The sequence below is a fragment of the Bufo gargarizans genome, chromosome 1 (genome assembly GCF_014858855.1).
Source record: "Bufo gargarizans isolate SCDJY-AF-19 chromosome 1, ASM1485885v1, whole genome shotgun sequence".
In the NCBI taxonomy this organism is placed as follows: domain Eukaryota; kingdom Metazoa; phylum Chordata; class Amphibia; order Anura; family Bufonidae; genus Bufo; species Bufo gargarizans.
In genome coordinates, this window is record NC_058080.1 from 360,229,848 (window position 1) to 360,249,860 (window position 20,013).

At 47.9% G+C, this 20,013-nt stretch overlaps 1 protein-coding gene across 2 annotated transcripts in view; it reads right to left on the reverse strand.

The window, feature by feature from the left end:
• The window catches only part of GNG7 (G protein subunit gamma 7), a 63,865-nt gene extending 44,144 nt beyond the window's left edge, over positions 1–19,721 (reverse strand). Inside the window, exon 1 of one of the 2 annotated variants that reach the window (XM_044269089.1) lies at positions 19,636–19,721. The gene's annotated coding sequence lies outside the window, so the exon portion shown is untranslated. Of the gene's footprint in view, positions 1–19,628 lie in introns of both variants that reach the window. The other variant, XM_044269098.1, reaches the window with a different exon arrangement.
• Positions 19,722–20,013: the final 292 nt, after the last annotated feature.

A 20,013-nucleotide genomic window follows, 5' to 3' on the forward strand; every position in this document is an offset into this window, starting at 1 on the left:
AGCAGGACATGACGTTCCCCCTTGAAAGCCCCTTTTTCACCTGTCATAGTGTTCATGTTTTTAACGGCCGTTAGATGGGTGCACTCTGTCTAAACAGTCGTTATAAACAATCCCATCGATTTCAATGGGGTCTGTCTGGTTGAGAAAACAGCCAAAAATAGGACATGTTCTATTTTTTGATGGCTGCTATTCAAAGGCCATGTGAATGGCCCCATAGACTTTAATTGGTTCTGAAAACTGATGTTGTGTGAATGATCCCTGGATTTCTACAGTAGATTATTATTATTATTTTTTGTTTCATTTTATATTGAGTTGTAAAATGAGCTTTCTGCTTGAAAGTAAAACAATCATAGCATCACTCCCCCAAGGTTTATTATTCACACAATACAGTTTTAACCTCTCCTTTAGCTAAGAAGACTGATGAATGTAAAAAGGAGGACTAATTGGTACTCCAGTCCTTTAAACTACGCAGTATGTGCCTTCAGCAGGACTGCGAGACCTGGATAGGAGGCCAGGCGCACTGTATGAGCACGTTACATTACCGCTACTTCACAGGACACAGAATAACAGGCTCTGTTTGAACGAACGTGAACTATCAGTGAATGTTTGGTAGAAAACTGCTTGTTTTTTTCAGTGAGTCTGAAACAGAGCATCTTGTAAAAGTACATCTATAAATAGGAGCAAATCATCTCTTTACTCGTAGCAACCTGTGAGAAAAACTGCTGCAGGCGCTGGTTAGTAGCCCTGCTCTATGTACTTCAGTACAGGGGACGTGAAGAACAGCAAATGAAACATCACTTAGTGTCGATTCACACAACCGCGTGCGGCTCCCCTGACCTGATCGCATCATCAGTCAGTACTATTCTCATCCCGGCTCATGTCTACCATTGATCCTCTGGAAACACAAACATTTGCAATCACAATAAGCTATTTGCTATAAGTTGTTCACACTACGTTTTTCATGTGTTTTCCAGGCCCCAAAAACGCAAGAAGGGAGACAGAACTTGCTTTTCTTTTTTTTTTCACGTTGAAAAAAAATCTTGGAGTGCAATTCGTGATGTGCCATTGAAATGAATGGGAAGCTGGCTGAAAAAAATTCTCCAAAAACTGCACAGATTCTGGGCTGACTTTTTCAGTGTTTTCAAAATCTGTTGGGCGAACACCCCCTAATATACATTTTTATAATTTTTTTATGACTTAAAGGGGTTATCAGACACTAACAAATGCCCGCCCCCCCAACCCCCCCCCCCATATGCCGGGCCCCTCAAACTAATTCTACTTAGGCTACTTTTCACACTTGCGCTTGATCGGATCCGTTCTGAACGGATCCGATCATATTAATGCAGACGGAGGCTCCATTCAGTACGGATCCGTCTGCATTAATAACTTAGAAAAATTTCTAAGTGCGCAAGTAGCCTGAGCGGATCCGTTCAGACTTTCAATGTAAAGTCAATGGGTGACGGATCCGCTTGAAGATTGAGCCATATGGTGACATCTTCAAGCGGATCCGTTCCCATTGACTTACATTGTAAGTCTGGACGGATCCGCTCGCCTCCGCACGGCCAGGCGGACACCCGAACGCTGCAAGCAACGTTCAGCTGTCCGCCTGGCCGTGCGGAGCGGAGGCAGTCAGTGACGGGGACAAGCCTACCTAGCGTCACTTGCGATGCTAGGGAGGCTCATCCCCATCACCACCGTAAGTTATGGTCTGTGGTATCAGAATCCTTAATTGAATTCTTAGATAACCCGAATCTTGTAAGCCGAACTTGAAACACAAGTTTGTTCAACACTAGCAGTCACTGGAGGACCCCTCCCCAGCAGTCACAGCAAGACACCCAATAAAAAGCTCTCCATAAGGGGTCTAGCTTAACAATTCCTTTTAAACACTTATTCTCAGTGAATGACTCCATAAGGCCTCTTGCACACAACGTGGTTTGGTTGCGGCTCGGGTGCGGAACGATTCACTTCAATGGGGTCACAAAAGATGCGGACAGCACTCCGTGTGCTGTCTACACATGTCGCTCCGTTCCATGGCCCCGCAAAAACTATAAAGCATGGTTACGACCACCCTGTAACCCAGCACCGGTGGCCATGTTTGCACACTATAGGAAAAGATGGTGGCCTTTCTGGTGCCTGGAAGGTACATTAGGCACTCATGCACAGATCTAGTCCCAGCCACCTCGTACCTGCACTTCAGAAGTGGTTGTAACCATGGAAACAAGCAGTGTATAATGTGATGGAAAAATGAATCAAGCCAGAAAAGGAGGCAATATGGAGAATCACAGTATATTAGTAAGTGCTTTGTATTAACTTTCACTACATGATAAATGCCATTTGCTGAAGTGAGACGGTGCTTTAAGAAACCAAATAAAAGACTCAAAGGGATTCTCTGAAAATAAAGACATTTTACCAAGTGCCAGCCACTCCAGTCCTGCTGTGGCCATATCACCACAGAAGGCAGTCATTGGCTGCAGCAGAGCATGTGACCATGCCCACACTGTGGCAGATGTAAACACAGCGCAGAGGACTGGAGCGTGGGTAGCAGATAAGTATGAATCCATTATTACCGGAGAACTCCTTTAAAATAGAGCCAGATAAATGTATCCTGAGAGCTAATAATAACAGGCTGAAAAAGTACAAAAATATATTTTTCGTTTCAAGGCAGGAAAACGTGCAGTTATGAATCAAGGTATTTCACTGATGGTTTGCTATTGGTGCTGGTGAAGTATCCCTCAGCTCCAGTCTGGAGGACTGAGACATGGTGGGTCTGAACCAGCTTTTGTGGGTGCTTCTGCTACTGCAGTTAGGAGCCTGGTAATCTTCTTGTGTTAGCAGAAGAAGCCTCTGACATCAAACATGCCTGACTCAGGTGTTCTATTTTTGGAGAATCGATTTCCTTTGACAGTTATAGAACACATCATGTCATCCAAAGGAGCATTACCCAAACCAAGCAACCAGGTTATCTACTTTAGCTTCTGCCTTAGGGCCCAAACTACGGAGCCGTATGGGATGCTATGTGCCGCTACACAATGCTCCTCCCGGGGTGTGGACGCTGTATTTACGGAGCGGGTGTAGTACAAGTTGTGCATGTGGCCGAAGACAACTGAGAAATGTAATTTGACTGGTTATTATAAGCAACTGCTCCAATTCTGTCGGAGCCATAGTTGTTGATACATCCCACAGCAGTGCATGATGCCAAGGCACCATAAGGAGTGCCAACGGCAAAGTGCCTACCACAACAACTCTGTGTGCCCTGTGCGCCTGCGGAGTATAAATACGGAGTTGAACAAAACAACCTGAATTCTGCATTTTGCGGAACAGAACAGTCCAATGCTTGTCCGCAATACAGACAATAATAGGAAATGTTCTATATTTTTGCAGATGCCATGAAACTGACATACGGACTTTTTTTGTGGCCTCATTGAAGCGAAGGAGTCCGCATCCGACCTGCAAAAAATGCTGACCAAAAATATGATTGTGTGCATGAGCCCTAATGACAATGAGAAATCCATGCAGTGATTCACATAATGCAGACTTTCCCAAAACTTCTGCAAGTAGCCGCATGGGGATTAGCCTCATTCAACGGACTAAGCCGCATGCAAATAAACTGCAAATCCACCACAGAAATGCAAAGATTTTCTGCCCATTAAAGGGCAGTGCAATCTGCAGGCAGAATATCATAGAGCAGGAGGAGCGAAGCAGAGTGATATATAGTTTTATCGAAAAAGATTCAGTAAAACTTGTATTTCATTCATTTAAATCTCTGCTGTTTTTATGCATCAGAGTCATGTGTGGTGCAACTGACAGCTAAGACCTCATGCACACAACAGTATTTTTTCACGGTCCGCAAAACGGAGTTCCGTTGTCTGCGAACCGTTGTCCGTGAAAAAAAATAGGACAGGTCACATTTTTTTTCACGTACTGGAAATACGGATCAAGGACGCGGATGACAAACTATGCATTTCCCAAATTTCCACGGACCCATTGAAAGTCAATGGGTCCGCAGAAACTCACGGAACAAAGGACACAACAACGGTCGTGTGCATGAGGCCTAACTCTGTACGGTTAGGCCTCATGCACACGACAGTTTTTTTTCACGGTCCGCAAAAACGGGGTCCGTGACCGTTTTTTCGTCCGCGGGTCTTCCTTGATTTTTGGAGGATCCACGGACATGAAAAAAAAGTCGTTTTGGCGTCCGCCTGGCCGTGCAGAGCCAAACGGATCCGTCCTGAATTACAATGCAAGTCAATGGGGACAGATCCGTTTGACGTTGACACAATATGGTGCAATTGCAAACGGATCCGTCCCCATTGACTTTCAATGTAAAGTCAGGAGTCCCTTTCCTTTCACACTTGTGTTCATAATGCAGACGGTGGCTCCGTTCAGAGCGGATCCGTCTGCATTATATTGTTAAAACATTTCTAAGTGTGAAAATAGCCTCAGACGGATCCGTCCAGACTTTACATTGAAAGTCAATGGGGGACGGATCAGTTTGAAAATTGAGCCACAGTGTGTCATCTTCAAACGGATCCGTCCCCATTGACTTACATTATAAGTCTGGACGGATCCGCTTGCCTCCGCACGGCCAGGCGGACACCCGAACATAACTTGAAGCGTCCCTATCACCATGGGAACGCCTCTACGTTAGAATATACTGTCGGATATGAGCTACATCGTGAAACTCATTTCCGACAGTATATTCTAACACAGAGGCGTTCCCATGGTGATGGGGACGCTTCAGGTTAGAATATACTGAAAAACTGTGTACATAACTACCCCCTGCTGCCTGGCAGCACCCGATCTCTTACAGGGGGCCGTGATCAGCACAATTAACTCCTCAGGTGCCGCACCTGAAGGGGTTAATTGTACTATCATATCCCCCTGTAAGAGATCAGGGCTGCCAGGCAGCAGGGGGCAGACCCCCCCCCCTCCCCAGTTTGAATATCGTTGGTGGCACAGTGTGCGCCCACCATCGGGCCCCCCCCCTTCCTCCCTCTATTGTTATAAATCGTTAGTGGCACAGTGTGCGCCCCACATCGCCCCCCCCCCTCTCTCCCTCTATTGTAATAAATCGTTGGTGGCACAGTGTGCGCCCACCATCGCCCCCCCCCCTCCCTCCCTCTATTGTAATAAATCGTTGGTGGCACAGTGTGCGCCCACCATCGCCCCCCCCCCTCTATAGCAGTAACAACATTGGTGGCAGTGTGCGGCCTCCCATCTCCCCCCCCCCCATCATTGGTGGCAGCGGAGTTCCGATCGGAGTCCCAGTTTAATCGCTGGGGCTCCGATGGGTAACCATGGCAACCAGGACGCTACTGCAGCCCTGGTTGCCATGGTTACTTAGCAATAGTACAATTGTAGAAGATTCATACTTACCTGCTTGCTGCTGCGATGTCTGTGACCGGCCGGGAGCTCCACCTACTGGTAAGTGAAAGTTCTGTGCGGCGCATTGCTAAAGAACTGTCACTTACCAGTAGGAGGAGCTCCCGGCCGGTCACAGACATCGCAGCAGCAAGCAGGTAAGTATGAATCTTCTACTGTTGTACTATTGCTAAGTAACCATGGCAACCAGGGCTGCAGTAGCTTCCTGGTTGCCATGGTTACCGATCGGAGCCCCAGCGATTAAACTGGGACTCCGATCGGAACTCCGCTGCCACCAATGATGGGGGGGGGGGGGGGGGAATGGGAGGCCGCACACTGCCACCAATGGTTGTTACTACTATAGAGAGAGGGGGGCCGATGGTGGGCGCACACTGTGCCACCAACGATTTTTAACTATAGAGGGAGGAAGGGGGGGGGGGGCGATGGTGGGCGCACACTGTGCCACCAACGATTTATTACAATAGAGGGAGGGAAGGGGGGGGGGCGATGGTGGGCACACACTGTGCCACCAACGATATTCAAACTGGGGAGGGGGGGGGATATGATAGTACAATTAACCCCTTTAGGTGCCGCACCTGAAGGGGTTAATTGTGCCATCATATCCCCCTGTAAGAGATCGGGTGGTGCCAGGCAGCAGGGGGCAGTCTTGTACAAAGTTTGCAGTGTATTCTAACTAGAAGCGTCCCCATCACCATGGGAACGCTTCTGTGTTAGAATATACTGTCAGAAATGAGTTTTCACGAAGTGAAAACTTAGATCAGAAAAAGCTTTTATGCAGACGGATCTTCGGATCCGTCTGTATGAAAGCAACCTACGGCCACGGATCACGGACACGGATGCCAATCTTGTGTGCATCCGTGTTCTTTCACGGACCCATTGACTTGAATGGGTCCGTGAACCGTTGTCCGTCAAAAAAATAGGACAGGTCATATTTTTTTGACGGACAGGATACACAGATCACGGTCTCGGCTGCAAAACGGTGCATTTTCCTATTTTTCCACGGACCCATTGAAAGTCAATGGGTCCGCAAAAAAAAACGGAAAACGGCACAATGGCCACGGATGCACACAACGGTCGTGTGCATGAGGCCTTAAGCATACAAGCATACATGTCAGTCACTGAGCAGCTCCACCCACATGACTCCTAAACATAAGAATAGCAGAGATTTAAAGGGCATCAGTCAGCAGATTTGTACCTATGAAACTGGCTGACCTGTTACATGTGCACTTGGCAGCTTAAAGGGGTTATCCCATCTTAGACAATGGGGGCATATCGCAAGGATATGCCCCCATTGTCTGATAGATGCGGGTCCCACCTCTGGGACCCGCACCTACAACGAGAACGGAGCCGGGGAGAGTTGTGGCTGGAGGACCCCGGGTTTCCCAGGATCCGACCACCACCAGGCGCAGCTCCCCGCCTCTCCCATTGAAGTGAATGGGAGCGCACCGCACATGCGCAGCCAACGCTCCCATTTATTTCTATGGGGCCGACGGAAATAGCCGAGCCAGCGCTCGGCTATTTTCGGTGGCTCCATAGAAATGAACGGAGGGCGGCTGCGCATGCGAGTGCGCCCTCCTCCACTTTCTCTGCTCCGTTCTCCTTATAGGTGCGGGTCCCAGCAGTGGGACCCGCACCTATCAGACAATGGGGGCATATCCTTGCGATATGCCCCCATTGTCCAAGATGGGATAACCCCTTTAAGGTATCTCTGTTGGTCCCATGTTCATATGTGCCCACATTGCTGAGAAAAATTATGCTTTAATATATGCAAATTAGGGATCGACCGATTATCGGATTTACCGATATTATCGGCCAATATTCAGGATTTTGACCGGTATCAGCATCTATTTTGCCAATATTCCGATAGCTTATTGGGAACACAGATCGCGCTGCTGTCAGCGCTCTCAGTCTTCCCTCAGCAGCACAGGGGAGAAGGAAGCAGTGTCTCCTCCCCCCTGTGCTGCTGCCGCCAATGAAAGGACAGGGGACAAGAGAAGGGGAGGGGCTGTGGCCACTGCGCCACCAATGAAGATACCTCTCTCATCAATTCATATACAGGAGGCAGGAGCTGGCTGCAGAATCACATAGCCGGCTCCCGACCTCTATGAGCATTAGCTGCGATCTGCGGTAGTTAACCCCTCAGATGCCGCGGATCACAGCTACCGCTCATAGAGGTCGGGAGCCGCCTATGCCATTCTGCAGCCAGCTCCCGCCTCCTGTATATGAATGAATGACAGATTTATCTTAATTGGTGGCGCAGTGCGCCCCCCACCCCAGTATTAAAACCATTGGGGCCCCCCCACCATTAATCATTGGTGGCAGTGGCCACAGGATCCCCTCTCCCCTGATCGGAACCCCAGCAGTGTAATCTTGGGGCTCCAATCGGTTACCATGGCAGCCAGGACGCTACTGAAGCCCTGGATGCCATGGTAAGCTCCATGCTGCTGTGTGCACAAAGCACAGAGCAGCAGGGACAGTGTGAGCTCCTATTCACCCTGATGGAGATCTATCAGGGTGAATAGGACAAGGGCTCTAGTCCCTAAGGGGGCTAAAAGTTAGTAAAAAAAAAAAAACAAAACTAAAAAATAAATAAAAATAAGACACAAAAATATTAAGTATAAATGAAAAAATGATTTACAAAAAAAAAAAAAAAAAAAATTTTCAGCAGATGTGTAGGAATTTTTTATTTATTTTTTTCAAAAATGAAAATACCCAGAATATCGGTATAAATTATCGGCCTGAAAGTTCACAAATTATCGGTATTGGCCCTAAAAAATAAATATCGGTCGATCCCTAATGCAAATGAGCCTCTAGGAGCAACGGGGGCGTTGCTATTACTCCTAGAGGCTCTGCCCTTTCTGCAGCTGCCAAGCCCTCTGCACTGTGATTGTCAGGCTGGCATGATAATGTTTACACTGCCTGGCCCTGTCAATTACAGTGCAGAGGATGCAGCAGTTGCAGAGTCTCTAGGTGTAATGGCAACACCCCCGTTGCTCCTAGAGGCTCATTTGCATATATTAAAACTTCATGTTTCTCAGCAATGCGGGCACATATGAACATGGGGCAGACACAGATGCCTTCAGCTGCCAAACACACATGCAACAGGTCAGCTAGTTTATAGGTACAAATCTGCTGACAGATGCCCTTTACAGGGGTTGCTCTGGTTCAGAGCTGAACCCAGACATATCCCCTTTTCTGGAGATCAGGAGACGTACCGGACTCTCCATGGTTAAGCTAGGTGGAGGCGTCCACCAAGCAGTGAGCCCAGTGACGTCACCGCCACTAATGGGCTGGCTTTAGCGCTGCCCTAGCTTACGGTAGGTATAGTAGAGTACAGCCACACATACATAGCTGGTCAGCAAGTGGGCCTGGCAGAAATCCCCATCCGATTTTGCGCTGCAGATTTCGGAAAGGCAGTACTGAAGAATTGCCTCAGATTTCATGCTGTCCATTGCAAAGAAGTCAGCAACATAAATTGACAAAATGTGTATTTAAAATCCACACGCAATGCCAAGTTATGCCTGAATTTTTTTTGGTGGAAAATGTCCACAGTGTGTGGATGAGATCTGTAAAAAATGTAATCCACTTGGTTTTACTGTAATCACTGCGGATTATCTGTGTGCAGATGCAGCATTTACACATGCCTTTATCCGAATTTTGGTGTAAATTTCACAAAACAATGACCCAGATTTACTAATGTAATGTCTTTTTTGGGCTTGCAAAAAAGGCCATGAAATTCTGGTGTTTTGTACAGGCATTTTTTTTTTTATCGCATAACTTTTTATCGCATAACGCTTTGTTCTGCCTTTTTCTTCTTGTAGAGAATTCCATGGGAAACCATCAAAAAAATGCCACACAGAGCATTCGGTGATGAAAAATAAAGGCTTGGAAACTAAAAACAACACTACAAAAAAAATCTAGTTTGTAAAGTATTTTATAATATCCCATTGGCCTACATATACGGTAACATCGGGCTGTTGCATTTTTTTTTCTCCCCGAACCCAAAAAGAGCTGTTCCAGAGAAAGGCAGTGTGAAACCACTCTAGTCAATACTAGAAATTCTTGCCTGAGAGCACCGCTACTTTTCCTAGCTCAATGCGCTACAGAACATGTTAGAGAAGCACAAAGTGTGATCAGTACATTACTGATAAGTCAAAATAGCCCCCAAATGTCCCTGCGTTTCTCTGGTAAGCCACAGTAGCTAGCATTTCCAGGCTCATCATATATAATACACAGGGATACGAGGTGACAGATACGTCATATCATTCACACTGCTCCAAGAACTGCGCTGCAGCAGAGCAAGTCTAACCTTAGCCTCTGGCGCCCTCTAGTGGCCATGCCTCCATAATGACCATGTATGGTATTGCCAGGACAATGCATTCAGAGCTAGCTCAGACTAGAATCCGCCAGTCTATTTTTATGCATCATGAAGCGGTGCATGATTTACAACTAGAAATACATCAATGAGCCTTATTAGCTTCATAGTTCCAATCATATTACTACTCCAACCTCACCTCCCCAACTCAATCCAATGGGGAAATGTATACACCAGTCTTACGCCAAATGTATAAACAGTAGGGCTGCAGCTAACGATTATTTGAATAATCGATTAGTTGCCGATTAATTTCTATGATTAATCGGGAAAAACAACAAAATTACAAAACAAAGAGGTTTATATGATTTTACTTGAAAAATTATGTTCAAAGGCCATATTAAAACAAATTGTGGACGACACTATTATGGGGGATCTGTGGACGACTTATGGGGGATCTGTGGACTACACTATTATTGGGGGGGATCTGTGGATGGCGCTGTTATGGAGAGGGGGATCTGTGGATGGTGCTGTTATGGAGAGGGGGATCTGTGGATGGTGCTGTTATGGAGAGGGGGATCTGTGGATGGCGCTGTTATGGAGGGGGGGGGGATCTGTGGATGGCGCTGTTATGGAGGGGGGGGGGGGATCTGTGGATGGCGCTGTTATGGAGGGGGGGGGGATCTGTGGATGGCGCTGTTATGGAGAGGGGGATCTGTGGATGGCGCTGTTATGGAGAGGGGGATCTGTGGATGGCGCTGTTATGGAGAGGGGGATCTGTGGATGGCGCTGTTATGGAGAGGGGGATCTGTGGATGGCGCTGTTATGGAGAGGGGGATCTGTGGATGGCGCTGTTATGGAGAGGGGGATCTGTGGATGGCGCTGTTATGGAGGGGGGGGGGTCTGTGGATGGCGCTGTTATGGAGGGGGGGATCTGTGGATGGCGCTGTTATGGAGGGGGGGGGATCTGTGGATGGCGCTGTTATGGAGGGGGGGGGGATCTGTGGATGGCGCTGTTATGGAGGGGGGGGGGGGGGGATCTGTGGATGGCGCTGTTATGGAGGGGGGGGGGATCTGTGGATGGCGCTGTTATGGAGGGGGGATCTGTGGATGGCGCTGTTATGGAGGGGGGGGGGGAGATCTGTGGATGGCGCTGTTATGGAGAGGGGGGATCTGTGGATGGCGCTGTTATGGAGAGGGGGGATCTGTGGATGGCGCTGTTATGGAGGGGGGGGATCTGTGGATGGCGCTGTTATGGAGGGGGGGGATCTGTGGATGGCGCTGTTATGGAGAGGGGGGGGATCTGTGGATGGCGCTGTTATGGAGGGGGGGGGGGATCTGTGGATGGCGCTGTTATGGAGAGGGGGGATCTGTGGATGGCGCTGTTATGGAGGGGGGGGGGATCTGTGGATGGCGCTGTTATGGAGGGGGGGGGGGGATCTGTGGATGGCGCTGTTATGGAGGGGGGGGGGATCTGTGGATGGCGCTGTTATGGAGGGGGGGGGGATCTGTGGATGGCGCTGTTATGGAGGGGGGGGATCTGTGGATGGCGCTGTTATGGAGGGGGGGATCTGTGGATGGCGCTGTTATGGAGAGGGGGATATGTGCACTGTTATGGGCATAACAGTGCACAGATCCCTCTCCCCATGATAGCAGTGCCATACACAGACCCCCCTCCCCATAACTGCCCCAGCCCCGCTGCAGTCGGACTAATCACTGCATCTTTATTTTACCTTTTACAATGACGCTCCAGTAACAGGCAGAGCGGACGGCGGCGTAACTTCACTTACTCACGTGACGCACCTGCTCCGCCCACGCTTCATTTACTGGTAAAAGTCGAATTGCGTTATGGATTCCGTTACCACGGACCATAATGCAATTCTATGACGGAATTCATAACTGAATGCCTTTAGAGGCATTCCGTTATTTATTCCGTCATAATATAAGTATATGGGCTGCAAAACGGATCCGTTCTGTTTCCGTTATGTAGGGGAGTCCTCTCCTGAATAATGGAAACGGCACAGATCCGTTATGCAGGCCATAGACTTCTATTATGACGGAATAAATAACGAAATGCCTCTAAAGGCATTTCATCATAGAATTACGTTACGGTCCATGGTAAGGGAAACCATAACGCAATTCAGCTTATACCATCAAACAAAGCGTGAACAAATTTCATAACCGGAAATTCGCTCATCTCTAAAAGTGACTCTCCAGTTCAAGGAAACAATTCACAATAACTGAGGAACAAACAGAACACTTACAAGGTGTCCATAGTTGCCAGCTGTCCTGGGTCGAAAATGGACAGGGCTATCTATAACCTGTTTCCTATGGAGTGCGGCAGGGTTTTCTATGTCCGATTTTACCAACCTAAACGTTGGTAAGTATGGGTGTCCTTTTCATTTCTTTAGCTGTAGATCTGTCAATTCCCAGGCTCCATTTCTGCCATCCAAAATGGCTGCACTGCTTCTCAGACAAACTATTTGGTAGCCAAACACTCTGTCTGCTGCCCTTGTACTGGCCAGCAGTGCTCGCCAAGAGTAGGCAGAAAGTCTGAGAGGCAGTGGGACCATCTTGGATGGCAGAAGAGGAGCTCAAGAATGAGTGAATCTGCAACTAAAAAGATGAAAAGGAGGTCACTATGTAAGTGCTCTGTTTGTGCCCCAGTTGATGTGAATTTTTTTTCTTGAACTGAAAGGTCATTTTAATTTCTGCGCATCTTCAGGCAGTTCAATTCGCCAGAAAAGCAAATCTACACCAGATGTGCATAGATTTGGGCTATAATTGATGCCAGTTTCTGTGTAAATTGCAGCAAATCTGTTGGGCTGTGGGAGGCCACACCCTATCCTGCTAAGCCAAGCCCAATTCTTAGGCCCCTTGCAGACGAGGGTTTGTCACGCTGCAGCTCCCGTCCTGACGTGGTCACATAGCATTATATTGATTTATGATGCTATGTAACCATTACAGTTCTGTAAGTAACAGATAACAGGACAGTATTAGATAAGTGACATAATGCTATCCAATACACTGCAGAACTGTAAGGGTTACATAGCATCATAAATCAATATAATGCTATGACCCCCATCAGTGCTGGGTGGCCAGGCCGGGAGCTGCGCTGCGGACTCGCAGTGTGACACACGCTCGTCTGCAAGGGGCCTTTAAAAAGTGTCAAAAGTTCCACATAATGCACAAAAATGGCATTTATCTTTACTGGACTGTGCAGGATACAAGAACGTGGTGTGCTGTATTTTGTATCCTTTAGATGCATTTTGCAAAGTGCCTATTGATTGCACTACACATACAGATGGATCCCCTATTTATAGGCTGCTATTTACTTTTATCAGGTTAATGATTACCACTTTTCTACGTATGTATCTGAACATGCTTTTTAAACATGACACGTGTTGCTATAATGTTATTCCTAAATAATATGGATTGCTAAAGCAGCATAATGTAGATTGTAACTGCTCCTTGCATCATGATTATATCGGCTTATCTGCTAACGCCAGTTCGCTCTGCTACTTGTCACCTGTGTACCTATCCATATTGTTACATAATATATTGGTACTAAGTCCGTACCGTTCCCAGGTATATATAACTGCATACTGGTGGTGGAATTACAGACATTGGAGTGTTGTTTTACTAGTTACTTGCACTGATTACTCTTGGTATACACAAATGAATGCTCCTGCTTATACTGTGGACTATGAAAATGGCCAATAATTATCGGAAATGTCATAACAACCATCATAGCCATAACCAAGTACATGGCCTGAAGGCATGACCATATGTGCTGCATACACTGCAGAATTTTTTTGTAACAGCATTAGGCAAATTGCGGATCCACAAAAAAAAAAAAAAACTGATGACGTCTGTATGGCATCAGTTTTTTTTTTTGCGGATCCATTGTAATAATGCCTATCCTTGTCCGCAAAATGGACAAGAATAGGACATGCTCTATTTTTTTTTGCGGGGCTACAGAACGGACATACGGATGCAGATAATACACAGTGTGCTGTCAGCATTTTTTGCGGACCCGTGGAAATGAATGGATCCTCATCCTATCCGCAAAAAACGGAACGAACACGGAAACAATACGTTTGTGTGCATGTAGCCTTAGGGTCCATTCACATGTCCATAGTGTATTGCGGATTCCGCAAATTGAAGATCCACAATATACCCGGACGGCACCCCCATAGAACTGCCTATTCTTGTCCGCGGACAAGAACAGGACATATTCTATTTTTTTTCCAGAGCCACAGACGGTAAATTCGGGACCGCACTCCAGAAATGCGGATGCGGACAGCACACTGTGTGCTGTGCGCATCCATTCCTGCCCCATAGAGAATGAATGGGTCCGCACCCGTTCCGGATAATTGCGGAACGGGTGCGGACACATTCTACGGACGTGTGAATGGACCCTCACATACAGAACATCGACAGTCTACAGTAGCAGCAAAGTGGATGAGATCTTGACAATTTCCATCCACAAGCTGTGAGAAATTTACTCAAGCACCTAACTTTTCACATACAGATTTCAGTACAGTTGTGGTCAGTCAGGAACACGTGGCATTATAAGGCCTCATGCACACGACCAGATGTATTTTGCGGTCCGCAAAAAATACAGATGACATCCATATGCATTCCGTATTTTGCGGCCCTTACCGGTAATAGAACAGTACTATCTTTGTCCGTAATGCGGACAATAATAGGACATGTTTTATTTTTTGCGGAACGGAAATACAGACATACGGAAACGGAATGCACACTGAGTACCTTCTGTTTTTTTTTTTGCGGACCCATTGAAATGAATGGTTCCGTATACGGTCCACACAAAAAAAAAAAAAAAAAAAGGAACAGACACGGAATGAAACGCCTTACAAGAAGGAGCGCCGGGCGGCCACAGTGCATGTAAGTATAATGCTGCTGAGTAACTGACTATAGCAGACAGGACTTCAGTAGCGTCCTGGCTGCCATGGTAACCAATCGGAGCCCCAGCATTACACTGCTGGGGCTCCGATCGGAACTGCTGCTGCCACCAATGATGGAGGGCACACTGCCCAGAGGTGCGTTCCCATCACCATGGGAACACCTTGGGATTAGACTTTACCAGTGATGGTGAACCTTTTAGAGACTGAGTGCCCAAACTGTAACCCAAAACCCACTTATTTATCGCAAAGTGCCAGCATGGCAATTTAACCTGAATACCAATATAGTATATCTTCCATGTACTTTATAATTTAGCTATAATAGCCTGAATACTACAGTATAGTATATCCCCCATGTACTATAATAGCCTGCCCACATTCAATGCGCTGCCTGCGCTGTTCATAGTGCGCCCTGCGCTGATGAATGGCAGGAAAAATATTGGTACACCATAGACTTTTTCTAGGACGCGGGTGCCCACAAAGATGGCTCTGAGTGCCGCCTCTGGCACCTGTGCCATAGGTTCGCCACCACTGGACTATACCATCAGATCAGAGTTTTTGCCACTCCTATGGTATATTTTAACTGCAAGCGTCCCCATCACCATGGGAACACCTCTCCACGCCCAGCTCGTCGCCGATCCACTGCTCCAGTAAACAAAGCCATCTCAGCTCTGCTACTTGCCCGCAGCAGGGCTAAGCTACTGAACAAACTACCTTCCTGGAACTGCATGTCCCGGGCGTCGGGCGATACGATTTTCACACCCCTGAGTTATCTGCATTCTGATTGGTCTTGTCTGTCTCTGGTTAGCTGTATGTGAGAGGATACACACTGCTCTGGGGTAGTGGGGGAGGTTATCTGCATTCTGATTTGTCCTGCTAGTTCATGTAAGGAGAGCAAGGGATTATGGGAAGTGAGGGAAATACAGGATGGCCTCAAGGACATGGCAAACATCACCGCAGGAAGTGCAGCAGATGCCATCTTGGGAAGATGCTGAAATACAGGCACAGAGAAACAGGGTTGCTAAGGGCTGAATACAGACACCAGAAAGGTAAAAGTAACTGAAAAGTAAAGCTTCATGAATAGCTTCTCTTCAGCATCACATATGTTAGGAATTTCATTTTTGGTAGTGAAATAGCAGTTACACGTTAAAGGGAGTCTTTCACCAAATATGACCATTACAGACCACTCAGATCAGGTTCTCCATTACTTTCCCCAGATTACTATGGTACCTTTCATATTGCAGTCCATCGCCGATTTGCTCCAAAAAACACTTTTATACCATATGGTAATTAGGTTCTAAAGGTGCCCAGGGGCGATGTTTATGCGGCCGGTGCCCATGCCCCTCTGCTCTTTGCTTACCAAACCCCTCCTCTTTCACCCCTCTGGCCCGCCCTTGTTTAATCTGATTACCTCCTCCTCTCAGTCTGAAATCCCAAGCCTCCGCCGGCTGGATCGGGTTGCTCAGGCTGACGCATTGAAAGTCCCTGTTCCTCTGCCCATAATGAGCAATGCAGTGCGCACGCGCCGGGAATGTGTGGAGCGGCGAGGAAGCGGGATTTCAGACAGAGGAGCAGCAGTTAAAAAAGTGTTCAGTGTTTTATATTTCCCATAGACCACCGAACATCTCGAGCTTGCATTTTTGCAGTAAAAATGCATCAAAAACACCACTCAAAATGCAAAAGTAAGTTCAGAAAAATGACAGGAAAAAAAACCTCCTGTGTGTGAAACCACCCTTAGAACTCATGCATACAACCGTACGTATTTTGCAGTCCGCAAAATAGAACCACAAAGAAAAGGGTTAACGTCCATGTGATGTCCGTGTTGCATCCGTTTTTTTTTTACAGATCCATTGTAACAATGCCTGTCCTTGTCCACAAAATGGACAAGAATAGGACGTTCTAGTATTTTATGGAACAGACATGTGGACATACGGAAATGGAATGCACTTGCAGTCATTTCATTTTTTTTCCAAGCCCCATTGAAATGAATGGTTCCGAATACACAAAAAAACGCAACAGAAATGGAAGAAAAATACATTTGTGTGCATGAGCCCTTACGCAGATCCCAAACCAGAAGGTAAAACTATTTATGCTGCTTTAAAAACTTCAAATGAGTGCTTCACCCCAAATATTGCCCCATCGTAAGATTCCTGGCTTTACATAGATTAGAACTGCATGTACAGGGAATCAGGCTGGCCCGCATTTACCGTCAGCGCACCTAAACCTTGTCATAAACTGTGCCAAAACATGCAATTTGGAGCATTTAGGGGGTCATATATGACGGGCCTAAGTTAGGCTCCTTTCACACTAGCGTTCACTGGTCCGCTCGTGAGCTCCGTTTGAAGGAGCTCACGAGCGGACCCGAACGCAGCCGTCCAGCCCTGATGCAGTCTGAATGGAGCGGATCCGCTCAGACTGCATCAGTCTGGCGGCGTTCAGCCTCCGCTCCGCTCGACTCCGCACGGACAGGCGGACAGCTGAACGCTGCTTGCAGCGTTCGGGTGTCCGCCTGGCCGTGCGGAGGCGTGCGGATCCGTCCAGACTTACAATGTAAGTCAATGGGGACGGATCCGTTTGAAGATGCCACAATGTGGCTCAATCTTCAAGCGGATCCGTCCCCCATTGACTTTACATTGAAAGTCTGGACGGATCCGTCCGAGGCTATTTTCACACTTAGCTTTTTTTTTGCCATTTTAATGCAGACGGATCCGTTCTGAACGGAGCCTCCGTCTGCATTATTATGCGCGGATCCGTTCAGAACGGATCCGCCCGAACGCTAGTGTGAAAGTAGCCTTAGACGCTTTTTCCACCAGCACAGGGGGGAAACAAAGACTGGCGTAAAAAGCAAGTCTTTGTAAATGACCCCCTATGTTTAACAAAATAAATAAATAAAAACACACACTGGCCAAAGAGGTTTGGCCTACCTAAAGTGGTGTGAACTAACGTGACATCTTACGCCAATTCCACCACAATTCTGGTATAAAAGTAAGCCAACCACTAGTTGGTATGGAGTCAGAGAACAGTGTCTGTCCCTGCACCACACTGTTTCACACGAGCGATTGCCATGCGTGACATCCGCTGCGTGAATGACAGCCAAGACCCGATGCAGACTGCAGAGGCACGTAACATGACCGATAATGCTCCGTGCCTCTCTGTGATCTCTTTACTACTAAATCACACTGACAACTTTATCTCACTGTGATTTCGTAGTAAAGGGATCACAGAGAGGCACGGAGCATTATCAGTCATGTTACTGCTCCGTGCTTCTGCTGTCCGCATCGGGTCTTGGCTGTCATTCACGCAGCGGATGTCACGCACGGCATCCGCTCGTGTGAAGCAGCCCTTAGGGTCTATTCACACGTCTGCAATATCAGGAACGGGTGCGGACCCATTCATTCTCTACGGGGCCGGAAGAGATGCGGAGAGCACACTATGTGCTCTCTACATCCACTTTTCCGGAGCGTGGCTCCGAACTTCCGGTCCGCGGCTCCAGAAAAAAAATAGAACATTTCCTATTCTTGTCCACAATTGCGGACAAGAATAGGCAGTTCTATGGTGGTGCCGGCCGGGTGTATTGCGGATTCGCAATACACTACGGACATGTGAAAGTAGCCTTATCCTCCAGCCTGAGCCCCTGTGATAGATCTGCTGCAGGTCCAGACAGCCTGGCTAAACTTACATCTACAGGATTAGTACGTCTGCACCAATGTGTGGCGCTGTTTTTGGACCCTGGGCTATTGCACCAGGTCTCCTGGCCCTAGCCTGTTGCAGTAGAACGAGAGGAAGGGACTGGAAAGGAAGCAGGATAGGCAAGGGTGCACAGAGTGATTGAGCCCGCACCTCGGTGCACTTAACTGCTAGTTGGAGTTTTTCTTCAGGATGAAGCAACAATCTCTAAGTGAAAGGTATCATTACATTCAGCTGAGCTAGTCCAGGGATTGTCCAGTTTTAAGATGCGACTGTAGCAGCGCAGCATGTCGCATTGCAAACCCCATTATTCTACATTACATAAAATGTCACCATACCCCAATTCTGCTGAAAAACAGCTCCCAAGTGCCCAAGCCCACCTCTCTGCTCCAACCCTAACCTCCCAAGGCTTCCTCCCCTCTCCCCGACATCATGGCGAAGCATCTAAACATTTTGCTCTCTTCCCGGAAATACGCCTCCCAATCTTCACAAGGTTAGGCTGCAGCGCCTGCACAGGACATATCTCTGAGGCAATAACCCACAAAATGGAAGACCCTATGCATGCGCTGGAAGCGGAGCACATGCCGCGTGCAAAAGATTTTGAGATTCCTTGTTGTGATGTCAGGGAAGGAAGCCTTGGGAGGTTAGGCGAGCACTAGAATGAGGTCCGCTCAGGTGTTAGGACCCTTTTTGTCGGCTCTATTTGGCAGAATCTGCGATGGACGCCCCAAACGGAGCCTCCAACGCAGATGTGAGCGTGGCCTTGGCTGTTGAGCTAGCCTATAAATCTGCACCAAATTCCACAATGCACGTATTACATACAGATCTCATTGCAATGAAGGTAATAAGCTGAAAAAGACCAGGGCATGGCCACCAGATAGGGCAGCATCGCTTCTGTAGAACGCCATATGGCTTCCATCGTGCGCCATATGTACGGCAGCCTGACAGAAAAAACTGGTAACATCGTGTTCTATCAAATTCATAATAAAAAAAACTGGGGGGAGGGGGGTTACAGTAGGAGGTCCACACCTGTATGGCAATGAAATAACTGCCTGATATAAAGCAGAACCCTAACCACCTGTGCTATGAGCCCTAATACACCCTATGGGCAGTCCCTAGGCTATGCACGGCCAGGACCCCACAGCAGTGCATCACCTTGAACCCCACACACTGGCACAGCAAGGCCCCACAGCTGTGAGCATGCAGCACAGAAAGCGCCCCCCTGGACAATATAAGGACACTACGGCAGAATAGGGCTCGCCATACAATGCTAAATAAAGGGTGAGTAATTCCGGGTCCCCCTCCCCCGGTCACGTGACCTCTCACCCGCGGGCTCCGGGCGCAGCATCAGTTGCCTCTTCTATCCGAACACAGGAGGCGGGGCCGGGGACGCGCGGTGGGAGGGCAGTGCGCATGCCCGGGGGTACGTGAGCGAGCGGCACTCACTAGAAGGTGGGGAGTTCACGTGGGGGGGGGACGTTGGGCTGGAGGTTGGGTAGGCAGCATCTGCGACTTAAAGGGATTGTCCAGAATTGGAAGTATGGCAGCTTTCTTCCAAAAACAGCTGCACCTGTCTGTTGGTCCTGTGTGGTATTGCAGCTCTTTCTCATTGACTGCAATGGAGCCGAATGGCTACACCAGACACATCCTGTGGACAGATGTGCTGTTTTTGAAAGAAAGCAGCCATGTTTTTCTAACCCTGGG